At 43.1% G+C, this 19,071-nt stretch overlaps 1 pseudogene; it reads right to left on the reverse strand.

Annotated features, from left to right (window-relative positions):
- Positions 1 to 12,369: 12,369 nt before the first annotated feature.
- LOC116886979 lies at positions 12,370 to 14,303 on the reverse strand (annotated as a pseudogene).
- Between the last annotated feature and the right edge of the window lie 4,768 nt (positions 14,304 to 19,071).

The following is a 19,071-nucleotide window of genomic DNA, read 5'->3' on the forward strand; positions in this document are numbered from 1 at the left end:
AGGGCTCTGCTCCGCTCAGCTGAGCCAGCTCTCCAGCTCCCTTAACAGTGTCTTTTAAGGGCCCTGTTTTCATTCTGGCCCTGCACAGATGAAGCTAATCCTGGTTAGATAATTTCCCAGCCGCACACAGTTGGCAGATATCACAGCAGGGGTTTAAGAGTCCGCCCTCCCCAGGCTGGAGAGACCGTTCAGTAGTTAAGAGTACCTGTGGCATCAAACCAGATACACTCAAACTAATAGAAGAAAAACTAGGGAAGCATTTGGAACACATGGGCACTGGAAAAAATTTCCTGAACAAAACACCCATGGCTTATGCTCTAAGATCAAGAATCGACAAATGGGATCTCATAAAACTGCAAAGCTTCTGTAAGGCAAAGGACACTGTGGTTAGGACAAAACGGCAACCAACAGATTGGGAAAAGATCTTTACCAATCCTACAACAGATAGAGGGCTTATATCCAAAATATACAAAGAACTGAAGAAGTTAGACAGCAGGGAGGCAAATAACCCTATTAAAAAATGGGGTTCAGAGCTAAACAGAGAATTCACAGCTGAGGAATGCCGAATGGCTGAGAAACACCTAAAGAAATGTTCAACATCGTTAGTCATAAGGGAAATGCAAATCAAAACAACCCTGAGATTTCACCTCACACCAGTGAGAATGGCTAAGATCAAAAACTCAGGTGACAGCAAATGCTGGCGAGGATGTGGAGAAAGGGGAACACTCCTCCATTGTTGGTGGGGTTGCAGACTGCTACAACCATTCTGGAAATCAGTCTGGAGGTTCCTCAGAAAATTGGACATTGAACTGCCTGAGGATCCAGCTATACCTCTCCTGGGCATATACCCAAAAGATGCCCCAACATATAAAAAAGACACGTGCTCCACTATGTTCATCGCAGCCTTATTTATAATAGCCAGAAGCTGGAAAGAACCCAGATGCCCTTCAACAGAGGAATGGATACAGAAAATGTGGTACATCTACACAATGGAATATTACTCAGCTATCAAAAACAACGACTTTGTGAAATTCATAGGCAAATGGTTGGAACTGGAAACTATCATCCTGAGTGAGCTAACCCAATCACAGAAAGACATACATGGTATGTACTCATTGATAAGTGGCTATTAGCCCAAATGCTTGAATTACCCTAGATGCCTAGAACAAATGAAACTCAAGACGGATGATCAAAATGTGAATGCAGATCGCTCATGAGAGACACAGCCAGAATACAGCAAATACAGAGGCGTATGCCAGCAGGAAACCACTGAACTGAGAACAGGACCCCTGTTGAACAATCAGAGAAAGAACTGGAAGAGCTTGAAGGAGCTCGAGACCCCATATGTACAGCAATGCCAACCAACCAGAGTTTCCAGGGACTAAGCCACTACCCAAAGACTATACATGGACTGACCCTGGACTCTGACCTCGTAGGTTGCAATGAATATCCTAGTAAGAGCACCAGTGGAAGGGGAAGCCCTGGGTCCTGCTAAGACTGAACCCCTAGTGAACTAGACTGTTGGGGAGAGGGCAGCAATGGGGGAGGGGTGGGAGGGAACACCCATAAGGAAGGGGAGGGGGAGGGGATGTTTGCCGGAACCGGGAAAGGAATAACATTCAAAATGTATATAAGAAATACTCAAGTTAATAAAAAAAAAAATGATTTAGTTGAAAAAAAAAAAAAAAAAAGAGTACCTGTGGCTCTTGCAGAGGACCAGAGTTCGGTTCCCAGCGGCCACAGCAGGTGGTACAGAACCATTCACAACTCCAGTTCCATGGTGTCTGCTGCCTTCTTCTGATTTCCCTCAGACACCCCGGCTCCCATATCCTCTCTCTCACACGCACATTATACATAAATAATAAAACTCTATACATTAATAATAAAAATAAAACAAATTCTTAAAGAGTCTGTGCTCTCACTCTGCTGTGCTGTAAGAGCCCATTAGTTAGAGATAAGCCCATAAGAGAATATGAGGAAGAGGGAATGTTTTTCTTTTTAATAAAGTGTGTGTGTGTGTGTGTGTATGTGTGTGTATATGTGTGTGTATGCGTGTGTGTGTGTGTGTATGTGGGTATGTGTATGTGTGTGTGTGTATGTGTATGTGTGTGTGTGTGTGGTGGGGTGTGTGTGTTATGTGTTGGTGTAGGGTGTGTGTGTGTGTGTGTGTGTGTGTGTGTGTGTGTGTGTGTGTGTGTGTGTGTGTGTGTGTGTGTGTGTGTATGTATGTGTGTGTGTGTGTGTGTGTGTGTGTGTGTGTGTGTGTGTGTGTGTGTGTGTGTGTGTAGATGAGCCCCTGCCATGGCATACATGTGGAAGTCACAAGACAACTCGTAGGAACTTGCCATTTTTCCTTCTATGATCTGAGTCCCAGAGCTCAGACTGAGGTTGTCAAGGTTGGTGGCAAGAACCTTAAGATCCATTGGAGCCTCTTCCGGCTCAGAAAGGAAATAGATCTGAAAAAACATCAGAATTAGTACTAACAAGGTTTAGAAAGACTTTTTATATCTCTTTCCCCAAATTATTTATATTCCTGAAGCAGGGCAGTAGCTGAGGATGAGCGTGTGTGGAGGCCTTCATCACGCCACCTCCCGAGTGCTGGGATTACAGGCCTACACCACCACACCCGGCTGGGGGTTAGGATAAATTCTGTGTGAGAACCTGTGCACAGCCTTTCTCACACTGGCCAGAGGTTTCCTCCAGAGCGGGTCATCAAGGGTTGAAGAGCCTTTTGGGCCGGGGAGACTGTGACACCTACTGGTAACAATGTATTACTGCAAGGACTTGTTTTGGAAATTTCGTTTTCTTTTTTATTAATCATTTTATTCGTTTACATTTCAAATGATAACCCCCTTCAAAGTTACCCCTCCACAACCCCCATCCAATCCTCCCTCTTCCCATCCTCTTTGCCTCTATGAGGGTACTTTTCCACCCATTCACCCTCTCCCACCTCAGCTCTCTGGCATTCCTCTACGGTGTGGTATCAAGCCTCCCTCCCGCCCATTGATGTAAGATAAGGCCTTCCTCTACTACATATGTATCCGGACCTATGGTCACTTGATCTTTGATAAAGAAGCCAAAACCATCCAGTGGAAAAAAGACAGCCACCATCTAGACACTACCCCACCTGGGGATCCATCCCATATACAGACACCAAACCAGACACTACAGCAGATGCCAAGAAGCGCTTGCTGACAGGAGCCTGACATAGCCGTCTCCTGAGAGGCTCTTCCAGAGCCTGACAAATACAGAGGCGAACGCTCACAGCCACACTGGACTGAGAGCCGTGTCCCCAATGGAGAAGTTAGAGAAAGGACTGAAGTAGCTGAAGAAGTTTGCAACTTCATAGAAAGAACAACAATATCAACCAATCAGAGCTCCCAGGGACTAAAACACCAACCCAAGAGTACACAAGGAGCGACCCATGTCTCCAGTCATATATGTAGCAGAGGATGGCCTTGTCGAACATCAATGAAAGGAGGGGCCCTTGGTCCTGTGAAGGCTCGATGTCCCAGTGTAGGGGAGTGTCAGAGCGGAGAGGTGGGGATAGGGGGTTTCCAGAGGGGAAACTGGGAAAGGGAATAACATTTGAAATGTAAATAAATATCTAATAAAAATGTTAAAAATAAAAGACAGCATTTTCACCAAATGGTGCTGGTTCAATTGGTGGTTGGTGTGTAGAAGAGTGCAAATTGATCCATTCTTTTTTATTTTTTTCTTTTTTCTTTTTTTCGGAGCTGGGGACTGAACCCAGGGCCTTGCGCTTGCTAGGCAAGCGCTCTACCACTGAGCTAAATCCCTAACCCCGATCCATTCTTATCTCCTCATACAAAGCTCAAGTGGATCAAGGACCTCCACTTAAAACCAGATACACTGGATACACTGGGGATGCTAGAGGGGTGAGGCAGAAGAATGAGCCTTGAACACATCAATCAGCACTGGGGAAAATTTCCTGAACAGAACACCAGTGGCTCAGGCTCTAAGATCAACAATTGACAAATGGGACCTCATAAAGTTGAAAAAAACTTCTGTAAGCCAAAGGACACTATCATTAGGACAAAACAGCAACCAACAGACTAGGAAAAGATCTTTACATCTGATAACCAAAATATACAAAGAACCCAAGAAGTTAGACTCCAGAGAACCAAATAACCCAGTTAAAAAATGGGGTACAGAGCTAAATAAAGAATTCTCAATTGAGGAACTTTGAGTGGCTGAGAAGCACCTAAAGAAATGTTCAACATCCTTAGTCATCAGGGAAATGCAAATCAAAACAACCCTGAGATTCCACCTCATCAGTCAGAATGGCTAAGATCAAAAACTCAGGTGACAGCAAATGCTGGCGAGGATGTAGAGAAAGAGGAACACTCCTCCATTGTTGGTGGGATTGCAGACTGTTACAGCCACTCTGGAAACCAGTCTGGAGGTTCCACAGAAAATTGGACATTGAACTACCTGAGGACTCAGCTACACCTCTCTTGGGCATATACCCAAAAGATGCATCAACATATAACAAGGACACATGCTCCACTATGTTCATAGCAGCCTTATTTATAATAGGCAGAAGCTGAAAAGAACCCAGATGCCCTTCAACAGAGGAGTGGACACAGAAAATGTTGTACATTTACACAGTGGAGTACTACTCAGCTATTAAAATGACTTCATGAAATTCACAGGCAAATGGATGAAACGGAAAATATCATCCTGAGTGAGGTAACCCAGTCACAAAAGAACACACATGGTATGCACTCACTGATAAGTGGATATTAGCCCAAAAGCTTGGAATACCCAAGATACAACTCACAGGCCACATGAAACTCAAGAGAAAGGAAGACCAAAATGCTTCAGTCCTACTTAGTAGGGGGAGCAAAATAATCACAGGAGGTAGAGGGAGGGAGGGAGAGAGGAGGGGGAGGGAAACAAGGGGGGCAAGGAACAGTTATTGGAAGGGACAGGAGAGAAGTACAGAGGATCAGGAAATTGAATAGAAATATGTTGCAGGAGGGTGGGGAACTGGGGGTAGCCACTAGAAAGTCCCAGATGCCAGGGAAGTAAGGGGCTCCCAGGAGCCAATGGTGATGACTTTAGCCAAAATAACCAACAAAAGGGAGACAGAACTTGCAGAGACCACCTCTAGTAGATGTGAACTGCCCCCCAGTTGAGGTGTGGGGCCACCCGCCCATCTCAAAAATTTTAAACAAGGAATGTTCCTGTCCAAAGGAAAGACAGGGACAAAAAAATGGAACAGAGACTGAAGGAAAGGCCATCCAGAGATCACCCCACCTAGGGATCCTTTCCATCTGCAGACACCAAACCCTGACACTATTGCTGATGCCAAGAAGCGCTTGCTGACAGGAGCCTACTATGGCTGTCCCCTGAGAGGCTCTGCCAGAGCCTGACAAATACAGATGCAGATACTCACAGCCAACCATTGGACTGAACCCAGGGACTCCAATGGAAGTTAGGGCAAGGACTGTAGGAGCTGAAGGGAATTGCAAGTCCATAAGAAGAACAATATCAACTAACTGGACCACCAAGTTAGTCCCACGAGGGACTAAACAACCAACCAGAGTACACAAGGACGGAGCCAGGACTCCAGATACATATGTTTTGGGAATTTTAAGGCTGTCCTTTTGAAAAGACTCTGACACTTGATGCTTGTCATATGAGTTTGTTTTATGTATTATTGGGACCTGTGCCGCAGGAAGGACTTAATGCCTGAGACTGTAACACCGGTACAAAGCTTACGACTAGTCATCTGGGAAGTTGTAGCACAGACTCAGGAGAGAGACTGGTGAAACCTTTTAAAATAGTAGTCGGGCTGGCGTCCGTGGTCTCTGAGAGTCCGCAGTACTTGTCCAGGCCCTTCTGGCATTTAGAGCCTCCATTATGGAGCCCAGTGCTTGCTTAGTGTATACTGAGGGGGACTTCTTTTCTGATCCGGTCTGTTTGGTGTGATGCATGCTCTCGTGCCTCCAGAGACATCTACGTCTTTAGACTAGGGATATTTTCTGCTATAATTTTGTTGAAAATATTTTGTGTACCTTTGACCCGCATTTCTTCTCTTTGCTCTGTTCCTATTATTCACGGATTGGTCTTTTCACAGTCAGTCTCCCAGCTTTTGTTGTTGGTTGCTATTGTTGTTTTTTAGATTTAAAATGTCCTCTGACCGTGGCATCCATTTCTTTTATCATGTCTTTAGTGAATGACGTTCTCTCCTTGGTCTCCTGCTTGTTAAACCTGAGATTCTCTAGAGAAAGACTGGCTCCTCAATTTTGAGCTGAATTTGAAGCAAGCTTTGATTAAATACTGGCTGGTGTGATGGAGTCAGGCCAGGTCCACCTAGGGCTCCCAGGAAATGGCCATGGTCACATTTTGAAGAGGCTTAAAAAAGGCAAACCCACAGGGCCACTATATTTCCCATCAAGTCCAATAAAGAGCAGGCATACATCCTGACGTATTTCCTGCCTACCCTACGTACCCCCTGCCTACACCCAGTCAAGCACAGCCGATGCAGATGGGGCGAAAGAACTTGGGGAGTGAAAACATAAACTCTAGCTTTTGTTTCTTCCAGCTCGCCTCTGAGGCCCCTGTTCAAGTGCCTACAGTGTTCATTTCAGTTCTCTCAGTTTCTTTGTTGACTCTATTTTCATATTCAGGCCTTGAACTATTTTTATAAACTTCCTTCCAGTCTTTGTGTTTCATGGACTTCTTTAAGGGATCCGTTCATTTTCTCTTTAAAGACCTCTATCATATCCATGAAGGCCGTATGAATGCCTTTTTGTTTTTTGTGCTTCAACTATGTTGGACTACTCAGGTAATTCTTAGTGCTAGGGGTGCTGGGCTCTAGTGGAAACACATTATTCTGGTTGTTATTGTGGTTTTATTCCTGTGTCTAGGCATCTGGGGTTGCAAAGATTGTAATCCAGGTGCTGATATCTGGTCTTGCCTTTGTCAGCTGGGTATTTTGTTCCATGGTTTTGATTGCCCTCTCAGGCCCACTGGGTAGTGTGGTTTCTGTGTGTGGTCTGCCATGAGACTCTTCTGTGGTCCTGATAGGCGTAGGCACTGGAGGTTCAAGGTGAATGTGTTTCTGGATATTGGGAGCTGACAACACTGGGATGGTTCTGAGGCAGAGGAAGTACCAGGAGGGAGGTAAGCAGGGTGATCCACCAGGATTTGCTCAGACACTTGGAAATGGGGTAGAGAGTGAGAGGGGCTGCAGCGGAAGGTCTGGCGTTGAGACTGGGGGACTGAACTTGGAGGGATGGAGAGAGAGGTAAAGATCCGCAGTTTGCTTACTTGCTTCCCTGGTCAGAGAGTGCCCTATGGGTTCCCAGGAGCTCCTCTTGGTTGGAGGCTGGGATAAAGCAATGAATGGAGGGTGGGAGGTTTGGGGGAGATCTGTGTGATCCACTGGAGGGTCATGGGGGTGGAGGCTGCAGGAGGTGCTCTGCTACGGGGTTGGGGATGAGACTGGAGGGTTGGACCCACTTCCTTGGCCTGAGTGCTTTTATTTACGTTCATGCTCCTAGGTTTGGACTGCTCTCAACCGTGATCAGAGAACACTCTTTTGCCGTGGGCAGTGTTTAATGCAGAGACTCATAACCACCTCAAATGGGGTAGGTCTATGAGCAGTCATCTGTAGATAGTCCATTTGTATTCACCTCACACTTCTGAAAGCTCAGAAAACATGGAAGAAGAATGGTCAGGAGAAAATGTAGGAGTCTGATTATGGAGAGAAGTATCGTTCCTTTTTGTATGTCAACGAGAGACTTGCCTTCTGTACACGTATAGACATTTCCAGGTTAACTGTTAGATGAAAGTTATTCTGGCCTACCTTATTGCTAATTGACTTGACTTAATTACTGTGCACTTAGTAGGTAGTTCTATTTGGCTGGTGTACCAAAATCTATGTCTAATGTAAGTAAAGGATTCATTGTATCTCCTTTTGTTTCTACTGTATTTCCAACTGTATGTTTTGAACCTACAGGTAAATCAAAAGCACAGTTTAATTTACCCCTCTCTGCCTCCTAAGCCCTGGAATTAAACGCATGTACTCTCTAGGCTTGAACCCAATACATTCTTTGAACAGAATATTAAAACTTTGTCATAATACCTATTTTGAGATGTAAGATTTTGAATTTCTACATTTTCATATTTTTCCAAATACAGAGACAAAGATAGAAAGGGAATGAAATCATTCTTCAAAATTAGTTGGCGTACAACTTTGTTTTAAGTCATAAAAACTATGTCCAAAATTCCATGCTGTATGAAGCAAGGTTTTGGAGCCGAAATCCCTGGGCAGATTCTGGCTATTTGGATCTAGTAAATATATAATACAGCCTGAGACTTATGAAAGTTGTGTTAATAAAAATTTAAAAATGCATACACACTAAGGTTGACTTACCCAACTAACCCTTTATCACGTGGTATATTTCTGCTTTTGCGAGTAAACTATGAATACCATCATTTCCTGGCCTTGTGTATTCGTCATGCCACTTAGCTTCTGATGATTCAAGCTTGTTCTATTTCTCTTTTGTTATTTCTCATAGTAAAGACATCCAAGTGACACATCCTTTTTCTGGCTAGCCAGCCATATAAATGACAATGATACATAACCAAGAGGAAGGAAGGAGTCTACAAAACACATTTGGCACAAAACATTTCTCTCAAAAAGGTTTTGTTTACCCGAGTGTGGGTTTGAAAATTGGTGTCATACTCAGGAACTCAGGGAACAGGTGATGTGAGTCCGACAGGCTGTCTTTTTGCCCCATGTGTGTTTGTTTTCATTAATTACAGTATGTTCTGATCATGGTTTTCGCTCCAGCATCTCCTCCCAGATCTTCCCATCTTCCCTGACTCTTCCAACACCAAGCCTCCTCCCTTCTCTTTCATCTTTATAAAACAAAGATGCAAAACCAAAAACAAACAAAAAACAAATGAAAAGCAAAGAAACATAAATAAAAGACAAAAATCAGAAAACACAATATGCAAACAACACACACACACACACACACACACACACACACACACACACACACACACAATTCCAAACAGTGAAATATGAGACAAAAAAATCTACAAAAATGTCAATGAGCTCATTTTCTGGTGGCCACACACTGCTGGACACTGGATCTATTCTTAAACATAGTTTATATACCCGGTGAGACTCAATTGGAGAAAACTAATTTTTCCTTCCAGATGCATTGTTGATTGAAGATACTTTCTTGGTTGAGGATGGGAGCACATGGCCACTCCCTTTGGGTGCTGAGAACCTGACCCAGTACAGACCCCCCCCTACGTACTGCCATAATTTCTGTGAGCTCATATGTGTTTCAGCAACAGGATGCCTTTGCTAAATTGTGTGGCCCTTCGAATGGTAAATGGTGTTTATGTAATTTTTAGTCTTGGGTTTATTAATTTTTCTGTGGCTACCCTCTTCTTCCATTTCTCCTAATCTCTGCGCTACTCAGTAAAAAATTCACACGTAATTCCTTATCAAGTAGCGTCAGCCACTCTATTAGAGTCTGAGAATCTTTGGTCCTCTCAGAGTGGTGCGACGTTTACAACATAAGCAGCTCAGTTGGGCTTTCCAGGTGGTTCAGGCTTATTAAACTATCAAGCGCTTTAAAAGCTCCACATGTCCTCAGTTGATGGCAGACACACCTGGAAAGGCAGCTCACTTGTCCTTTTGTCTCTTCTATGTTCTCTATACGGCTTCCTTCCATAGGATACCGCTCCTTGGTCCCTCTTCTGCACTGGTCAGTGACTCTCTCCACTCTTTAAATATTCATCCCAAGAAGGTGCAGATTCCTGGAAGCCTGGGGTCCGAGGACTTGAGTAGCAGTTAGTTCCTTGCCTCAGGTAAATGAGATGAACGGAGAGTCAGCAGCCCCCACCCCAAGCACAGACACGTTACTACTTTCTATGAATGTGTTGTTGCAGATCTCACCCCAGAAAGGACATCTATGACTTGGGAAAAGAAGCACAGAAAAGGAGGCAGCTATCCCAGGTCACAGATACATTTCATTCAGTTCTTTTCAGTCCTTGGTACTGAACATTCTCTAGCCCATTCTCTGTGATACCACTTTGATGTTTTCTATGGAGACTTCACTGGGGCTCAAGTAAGTGTCAACAGAAACTTGAATATTTGTCAGTTCTTACAGTTAAAAACAAAAGGCAACAGACTTTGCAGCCTAGTTTGATCCTTACCATAACATCCAGTTCTAGACAATTTCAATGCCCTGTGTACTTTGTCTTTATAAAACTGGACATAGGCCAACCCCTAGTCCCACTGAACGTCACGTTGTTCCTTTTTGAATTTGCCCCTCCTCTGTTAACTCCATGCTGGTCCCTCATGTCTGGGCTCAATTTTAAACTCATCCTTATCTTCTTGCACCCACACACTGGTCAGCAACAAAGCTAACTGGCCTTCCACTTAGGACCCATTTGCCCCTAAATGTGGGCCATTCACAGCACAACCTCCACAGACCACTTTCAGCGTCAGGTGCATCGTCAGAACGGCCACTTCCCTATACGATCACAAGCTAAAATTGCTGTGCTGCAGGGTACTTGGATTTCTTTTCAAGATTCCTGGAACTCTCAAAACCTTTGGAGTTGGAAATTCTCTACAGAAAACAGGAATACTTGGCTATCAAACATTCTAAGAGACATGAAAAGGGATACAAGGAAAGAAAAAGTACAATAAAAAATTTAGGACTCCTAGTGTCATGGGAAAAGCAAAGGCTCAAATGAAGGCATAACTTTCTGTACTCAGGTAGGGAGTAGTTTGAAGAGAAAGCAAAACAGAATAAATAAATGAATAAATTCATAATATCCTCGAATGGACACGGAATGTGTTCAAGTGACATGGTGTACACCCACGTGCCCTACAACCCACGTGAAATAAATCCTCTTTGAGGCCGCACTCATGTCGCTCATTCTGAAGGTGGGAATGCTAAGCACACAGTTAAGTGCTGCTTACTCTCCAACCTTCGACGGTAGTGCGGTGGACCCAGGTGTTGCCTAACAGCAGCTACCAGAAACGTTAAGAAACTATTGAGCTGTAGCGAGAAATCTCAGGGAAACTCTCAATGATGTCAGAGGAGCAGGAGGATGCACAGGCTGGCATTTACGTCATGAGCTGGCTTCTTGTTAGTGATGGGATCATGGAAGCCATCAAGTTCTCTTGATGACAGTTGCTAAACTAGAAAGACACTAAGTTACAATGATTTGAACGTTGTCTTAGTCATGACCAAGAAGCAAGTTGGGGAGGAAAGGGTTTATCCAGCTTACACTTCCACATTGCTGTTCATCACCAAAGGAAGTCAGGACTGGAACTCACACAGGTCAGGAAGCAGGAGCTGATGCAGAGGCCATAGAGGGATGTTTCTTACTGGCTTGCTTCCCCTGGCTTGCTCAGCTTGCTTTCTTTGAGCTCTCAGTGAGGGCGGCAACCAGGAGGGCCTGCGCCACCTTTTCCAGGAGCCCCCGTGCACCGGGGTCCCAGATGGTGTTTGGTGTTTCCCTCTGGAGTCAGAAATGTGGGCAGAGTGTAGTCTCTTCTGGCTTCCCAGGCGTGTCTGCCTCTCTGAAGGTTTAGTTCTCCCTTCCACCGGATTTGGGTGCAGAGAACTGTTGATCTGGTCCCTTCAGGTCCCCGCAGTGTCTGGAGCGCAGGGGACCTGCAGCTCCAGTGCCCCTATCTTCCGGTTACCAGAGGCCGTATACAGTTTCCTCTTGGGCCAGGGATGTGGGCAGGGGTGGGCAGCATTGGTGGTCTCTCCCGCTCTGCAGTCTCAGGAGTGCCCACCTGTCTGGGCGGTGAGCTCTCTCCCCCACGGGGTTTGGGAGTGCTCAGCTTGCTTGCTTGCTTGCTTGCTTGCTTGCTTTCTTTCTCTCTTTCTTTCTTTCTATCTTTCTTTCTTTTTTTTTTTGCTTTTAGGGCAAAATTTAATAGCATGAAGAGGTTTACAAAAATAGATTGACGTTATTTTGAGAATAATACTGTAATTTTTTTAATTCAGTTTTGATAAATTGTACCTAATACAAAAATTCCCCGAATTCGAACTTGATATAAAAAAGAGATGAAATGAACTCAGTTAGGTGACAGGTCTGGCAAAATAGAAGACTGAAGAAAATCCTACAAAGGGCCCTTGTTTTGTGTCCAGATGGAAAAGCTACTCTCCTCCGACAGCGTCTCCACTGCGGCCAAGAGCAGTCACAGATCTGGAGCTGACCCCACAGTACAGTCCCGGCAGATGGAGCCCTCTGTTGGAAGACACATGGCGAAGTCGCCTGGCTCCCAGATGAAATGGCAGGCGGGTGTCTCTGTTTATCCTGGCCACATGTCCATGCGTCCACAGAAGGCAACTGAGAGGCTGTAGGTGACACAGGTACTGCTGGACCCAAGGCCCTGCTAGACAACTTTGCTGACTGAATTGGGCTTGAGTTCAACCCTCACACCTTTCTCACCTGTGAGATATTTTACTTTAGCTCTTGCTCGCTCGTCTGCATCGAAATACCAAACGGTTATTGCGTACCTTGTGGCGTATGCAGGCTGTATTTCATGAGGGTTACGCCGGTCAGACCAGAAAAACAGCAATCTATCAAACTTGGGTTCAATGTCAGCAAACTGGGCTTTGCCTTCTGGGAAAATTCGAAGAATACCTCCGCTCACCTTGGCGACCCAGTCTTTATTTAGATAATATATACATGTCACACATCTTCCGTCTCCATTTGGGTTATCGACGTGACAGACGTAGCCTGTCCCGTTGCCTGGGTAACAGGCGACCATGGCTTTCGTTCGGCCATTTATCCTGTAGTTGCCCAGCTTCCCGCTGCAGTGGCGGATCAGGTCATCCATGCTGCTCATGAGCAGGCCGATGGTCTCGCAGCGGGCTCTTTGCCCTCGATCCAGGTGATCTTATCTCCCCGGATGTCCTTGGAAGAGTCACTCTTCTGGCTGACCAGCTGCTGGTCCGTGAACTTGCTGGTGTCGTGCAGGGCGCGCACTTCATCGCCGATCTGCTGCCTGGTCTCCCTGCCCAGGAACTCAGCTTGCTTTCTTATAGAACCCAAGACCACCAGCCTAGGGACCACACCACCCACAATGGGTCCTCCCCCCTTGATCACTAGTTGAGAAAATGCCTTTAGCTGGGTCTCATAAAGGCATTTCCACAACTGAGGCTCATTTTCTGTGATAACTCCAGCTTGTGTCAAGTTGGCACACAGAACCAGCCAGTACAAACATTAAAACATTTGATGACACTAATAATATTTAGCGAATCATATGGAATCATATTTAGCGAATCATACAGTCCAGAGAAGAACATTCTCAGGCACCAGCTTCCTTTGTCTGGTTCAAATTATCAGTTAGCATTCATTTCTATTTCAATTCATTTCAATTTAAAGTCTCTTAAATTCTACCCTGGCAGAGAAATGTTTTCTGGATGATGATTTTCTATGATTAAAGAAAAAGTAAAAATATTTTATTACATGATATTAATGTATAAAATGTAATACTTGCACCTTAAGAAGCTTTTAGGGTAAATATTAACTCTGCTACTGATAAGTAATTAATGCATTAAGAAATCTTCACTTTCTTTAAATTAGAATAAAATATACAAAATTATCAGTATATTCCTGACCGAAGATTGGTAGAAAGTGATATCATTACCAGAATCCATACCTGTCAAAACTGACGAGCACAAGGAGAAATTCTTCTGGGATTATGGTGCTAGGAACAACTTGAAGACAATATGCACATTTTATTATGACACATCACAGCTTTTCCAGACCTTTGGTTGCATCTATCCGTTAAGGATGAAACATCCTGTGACAGGGGAACAGCATTGTGCTTTTCAATCTCCCCTCACATGATGGAAACTGATCAGGACAAGGTGATTCATAAAGACTGGCAAAGTATCACAGAAGAGAGCTAAGGTGAAGTCAATGCTGCTCATCCTGCCTTGACCTCAGGTTAGGTGGGGCTGAGCTCGTTCAGATCTGAGTGTAACTCTCAGTCTTATCTCTGGTGCAAACAAGTTATTATTTTATGTACAAAATATGGTGGTAGGCTAAGTTATTATTTTAACACCTATAGGAAAACATTTATTAACATAATAAATTCACGAGAGTGTTTTAAATAGTATCAAAGATTGTGTCAGAACATTTTGCCATCACCTCATTCACATTTATGAGCTCTAAAACTTTAAAAAAATGCTTCTCATTGAAGAAGGAAAATCTAAAGTGAAGTGGTGTTGGTTCAAGGCTACTCCAGCTCAAGTCACCTGGATCATCTTGACGGGATGGAAAGTGCCCTGATGTTAGAAGGAGCTCTACGTCTTGTTCTCGGTTTTCTCTTAGGCTCCAAACTCAGGGCTCCGAAACTCAGGATTTTACGACTTTAGTTCACCAGATTGTTATGAAAATTCCATGCCTTAAAAACTTACACAGAAATAGAAAAACAGTGTGTAATTTGCTTCTCAGTTTTGAATTGATTGGAATCTCAAATATAAAATACTGTAGGCCGTGAATGGGCCTACATTCAAATGCTACAGATATGAGAAATTTCGAATACTGCACTAAAGAGTCAGCCTGAGGTGAGAACACTAATGCATTCTGAGCCACAAGTGCGTTGGCCTAATGCTGCTCTTCCTTCAGTCACCAAGGAAACGCGGAGATAGCTTGGGGTTGTTGTAATGATCGCCAGTCTCCATGATTATCTGGAACTGACACAGAAGACAAAATCATCTTTCGTATCCACACAGGCATACTGATGAGATGTGATAGGACTTAGCTATTAATATAGTTAACGGAAATCAGATTCAATATCTTCCTCCTGAGGCCGAGTTGGAAAGTATCCTGAGATCTTGAGACGTAGACTCAAAGATCTAGGAAATGTTCCTTTACACAAAAAGAGGCATTCGGTGGAACAATCACTTCCTGATGCTGTCCCTGAGAAAGGCGACGGGGATCTGTCATAACCATGGCTTGAGCTACAGAGGCTGGTGCACAGGAACCCTTGTCTCCTGATTACTCTCAGAGAGGGAGAGCATCCCCGGCCACTTTCTAAGATTGGTTGGATCCATGTGATGACTTAGTACAGCCACAAACCCATCTAATAGCAGAAAAAGGAGACTCCTCAAAATGAACGGGCTGTCATGAGCTTCTAGGCTCCTTGAATGTCTTCATATGTGATGAGGATCTGAGCCTAGCAATGGCTGCAGGGTAATCTTAAGAGTCTTCATGTCAGCACTGTTCATACAGTCTTCATACAGCACTGTTATAATGGGAGACCTTTTGAACTTGCAGACACATGGGCCTGTGGACTGCTCAGCTTTCAAGGCCTCATGACATAAGAAACACTCAGAGATCATAATAATCTGATCGTCAATATTAACCAACACTGGACCGAAGGACAGGCTTGGGGCGCCAAATCACCAAACAAAGGTTAACTGGGTTTTCCTCATGTCTGACATGTCCATCTCACCAAATTAAGACAATTGACTTCCTTGCACTTAGGGAACCTCTTCAGTGGCTGGGTCCTCAAGGTGGATGGAATCTTTCCAAGCAGAGAACAACAGGGTTTTCCGTGGAACTGTACATTTTGAAAGTCAAAAAGGTAATTAGCGAAAGGAGAGCTTGATACCAACTCTGTCCTTTGCATGGGGCTCTTCGTGGAAGGAAACAGAACTTGCTGGATCTCACGAAGCACAAAGATCTTAAAGCTTCAGAAAGAGAAGCCAGGGGTGCAGCTCCGTGGCAGAACCCTGGCTAATACGTTCATGTTCTTGCCATTGCTTCTCAACATTACCACTCACCAGTCCTGACACATGTATCCTGTACCCATTGCTACTCTTCACGAGTGTGTGTGTGTGTGTGTGTGTGTGTGTGTGTGTGTAAATATATATATTCCTAATTTAATGCCTCCTTTCATGGGGTATTGGTGTGCTTATGATATGTTGAAAAGATGAACATTAAGAAGACTCTATTTCCTTCCTTTCAAGTATTGAACGAGTAACCATTTGTGTGATTAAAGTAATACTAATGATTTTATAAAATAATACTGTTGGTTTAAAAAAATCCACAGAAGTTTCAACTTTTGACACTAATACATATTTGTTCAGCGTTGAGCTGTGTGCTATATTAGTAGACTTAGCCCCCATCCTCTGCACATTAAAGAGCATGCATGGTAATTAGATAATGTTCAGAGGTTTGCACACCTGGAAAGTGGGAGAATTCAGAGCTATCATCATCTTGTGCCATTCCAAAGCTTCTCTGACATCCATCTGTTCATCTGGCATTCATGGCCATTAAAGTTTTCCTGGTTAAAACTGTTTTTCTTTTTTATTTCACTTGTGAAATAAAAATTAAAACAAAGAATAATTGGGAAAAAAGAAAAACAACCTAACCAGAATCTGGTATTGGAAATGGTCACGTAGGGAAACATGACATCAGTATTCTTCAAAGAAGACAATTTAAAGAGTCACCCAACAACAGCTTATAATTTTAACTTCTATTCACATTTAATATACTAAAATATGAAAATTACATTTAGTGAATAGAAATTTCATGATTAATTAGCAAGTGAACTAATACTTCATAATTAATAAAATTGATAGAAGCCTCTTAATTCATAGATCATATGACTATCAAAATGACATTCTAAATAAGACAAACCAGTTGTAATCAAAGGGGACAAGAACTTGATTATATGTCAGGTTTTGTATGAGTCATTTCATAGGATAGGGTTTTTATAGAATGATAGTTTTGCTGATATTACTAATATATTCCTATAATGTTTTATGTGTGTCACCATTACTATTCTAGAACACAACTAAAGTTTTAAAAATCAAGCACAGTACCTTCTACAGTGATCATATACATGTATGTTTGCACCAATGTTACTAGTTTTCAATAGAACATTTTTTGTTTTTGAAATGCTAGCAAAAGCAGTGTAAACCCAATCCTGTAATGATGTCAATTAACAATCCACAATGATGCACATTGCATAACTGAACTAAAAGCCATAGATCGAGTCCTGTAAATATGTTTACCATAGACTAGAGAGCAGTGGTCTTTTCCTTCTCAGTCCAATGTTCAATCAATTGCGTCTAAGCAAAGCAAAGCTTCAACCTTGCCTATAGTTGTCACAAGACCTCTAGTCCACTCCAAAACTCATGTGAAACACCTTTGTCACAAGAACCTCTCCAGTCACAGCATTTATCATGGTATTTGGAGATAAATTATTGCTCACATCTGATGAAAGTTTCTTGAGGGTCTATCTCAAAAGTCTCAAACCAAAATACACAGTTGAGTCTGTTGCTGTGTATTGTTAAATGCTGGCCCTGGTTTGCTGCTATGTAATGCTAAATACTGACTCTGGTTGCCCCAGAGATGAGAGAATCCTTGCTTACACAAAGTGATGCTATGTGACCTTGCTCCTTAATTTAAAACTATTGATTAACTAAAGATGCTGACAGCCTAAAGCGGGGGAGAAGACTCACTGGTTCATTCTGTGTTGAGGAAGGACCCATGATAATGGGGTCAGGCTGTTGCTCCAAGTAGGTCACCAAAGAAATGGACTTAAAATGAGGGAGACATTAAGGAAATTTTGATTGGTTACCTTGACATAGATTCCTTCCTATTATAATATGAAAGCCGTCATAGTCTTTAGAAGACTATGAGAGTGGGTGGAAAAAGCTCTAAAGTAATTTTTTAATGGAAGATCTATGTAGCCCAGGCTAACCCAAAAGTCATGAAATCTCTGAATTAGCACCCTCAGGTGTACACCTTCCTTACAGATGTGTTATCCCAGCTGGGTCACCCACTGTTTTAAATTGTTTTGCATTATAGCAGAGTTTTGATAAACTTAAGTTACTATTCTAGGCAAAATATGAATAAAAATAAAGCAATGTCTTATCTACCAATGAAAACTCAAAAACATTGACCTGCATGTCCTAGCTTTTGTATACTACAGGAAACCATCCCAAAATTTGCTCAAAGGAAAGAGAATTTGGTTATTTAAGATGAGGAGGAAGTTCAGGCTTCTGAAATTCCTCTAGGTTAGTATGTGCTGGAGGAGACTGACGGTGTGTATGGAGTGCGTTGCCCCCCCCCATTCTTTAGTTTATTTATTGACTTTCTAAACCTGTTCTGCATGTTTACCAAGGGATGTGTGCAAATCAAGTACTGGTAGTCCAATCAACCATTTTTTTACTCATGATAAACCAGTCCCTAATATCAGTTTAAATGTAAAATACTACCCACAGGTTCAAGTGATCAATGGCCCTGCCCAGGAGCTCATGATTTTGGAGGAGAATGTGGAATCTCTTGGGCATGGATCTTACTGCCTGATCTGTTGGCAATGTTGGGGCTACACATAGTCTCGCTTTCTCCAGATCGATATGCCTCTAAGTTTGTGGAAATGTGAGATGGGTTATGAGCTCCTGACACCATGGACCACACAGAAGCCAGATGCTGTGCTTTCGCAGCCAGGACAAGACTCTAACCCTGAACCAGAGCAAATCTTTCTTCCCTTGTGTTGTCACAGTAATGAGAAGAGTAACTAAGATGAACCCCAAATTGGGAAACAGTGATTGTGATGGTTAGTTTCCTTTTAGTTTGACACGTTCTAGACTCATGTAGGGAAAGACTTTCAACTGATGAATTATCTAAAGCAAGGTTAGCCCATGGGTATGTCTGTCTGTCTGTCTGTGTGATTATCTTGATTGATAATTGATGAGGGGGAGCCAGCCCTGTGAGGTGACACCATAACCTGGCTTGGAAAACTGGGTATTACGCAAACCTCCACCCTCTGCTCTAGAGAGTAGATGAGATGTGAATTTCTGCCTCTATCTCCTGTTTCTGTGACTTTCCCAATAGTGGGCAGTAACTTTGAATTGTAAGTAAAAACAAACAAACAAAAAACATTTGAGGGTATTAAGTATGTACAAATACTTGCTACATATTGGAGAGTTGAATTATCTAATACCCTACATTTAAGTATTGACTCATACTTTGGAATTCAGTCTAGAAAATCTTTACCTTTGTCACTTCTTCAAT

This window comes from Rattus rattus, chromosome 18 (genome assembly GCF_011064425.1).
Source record: "Rattus rattus isolate New Zealand chromosome 18, Rrattus_CSIRO_v1, whole genome shotgun sequence".
NCBI classification, from domain to species: Eukaryota; Metazoa; Chordata; class Mammalia; order Rodentia; family Muridae; genus Rattus; species Rattus rattus.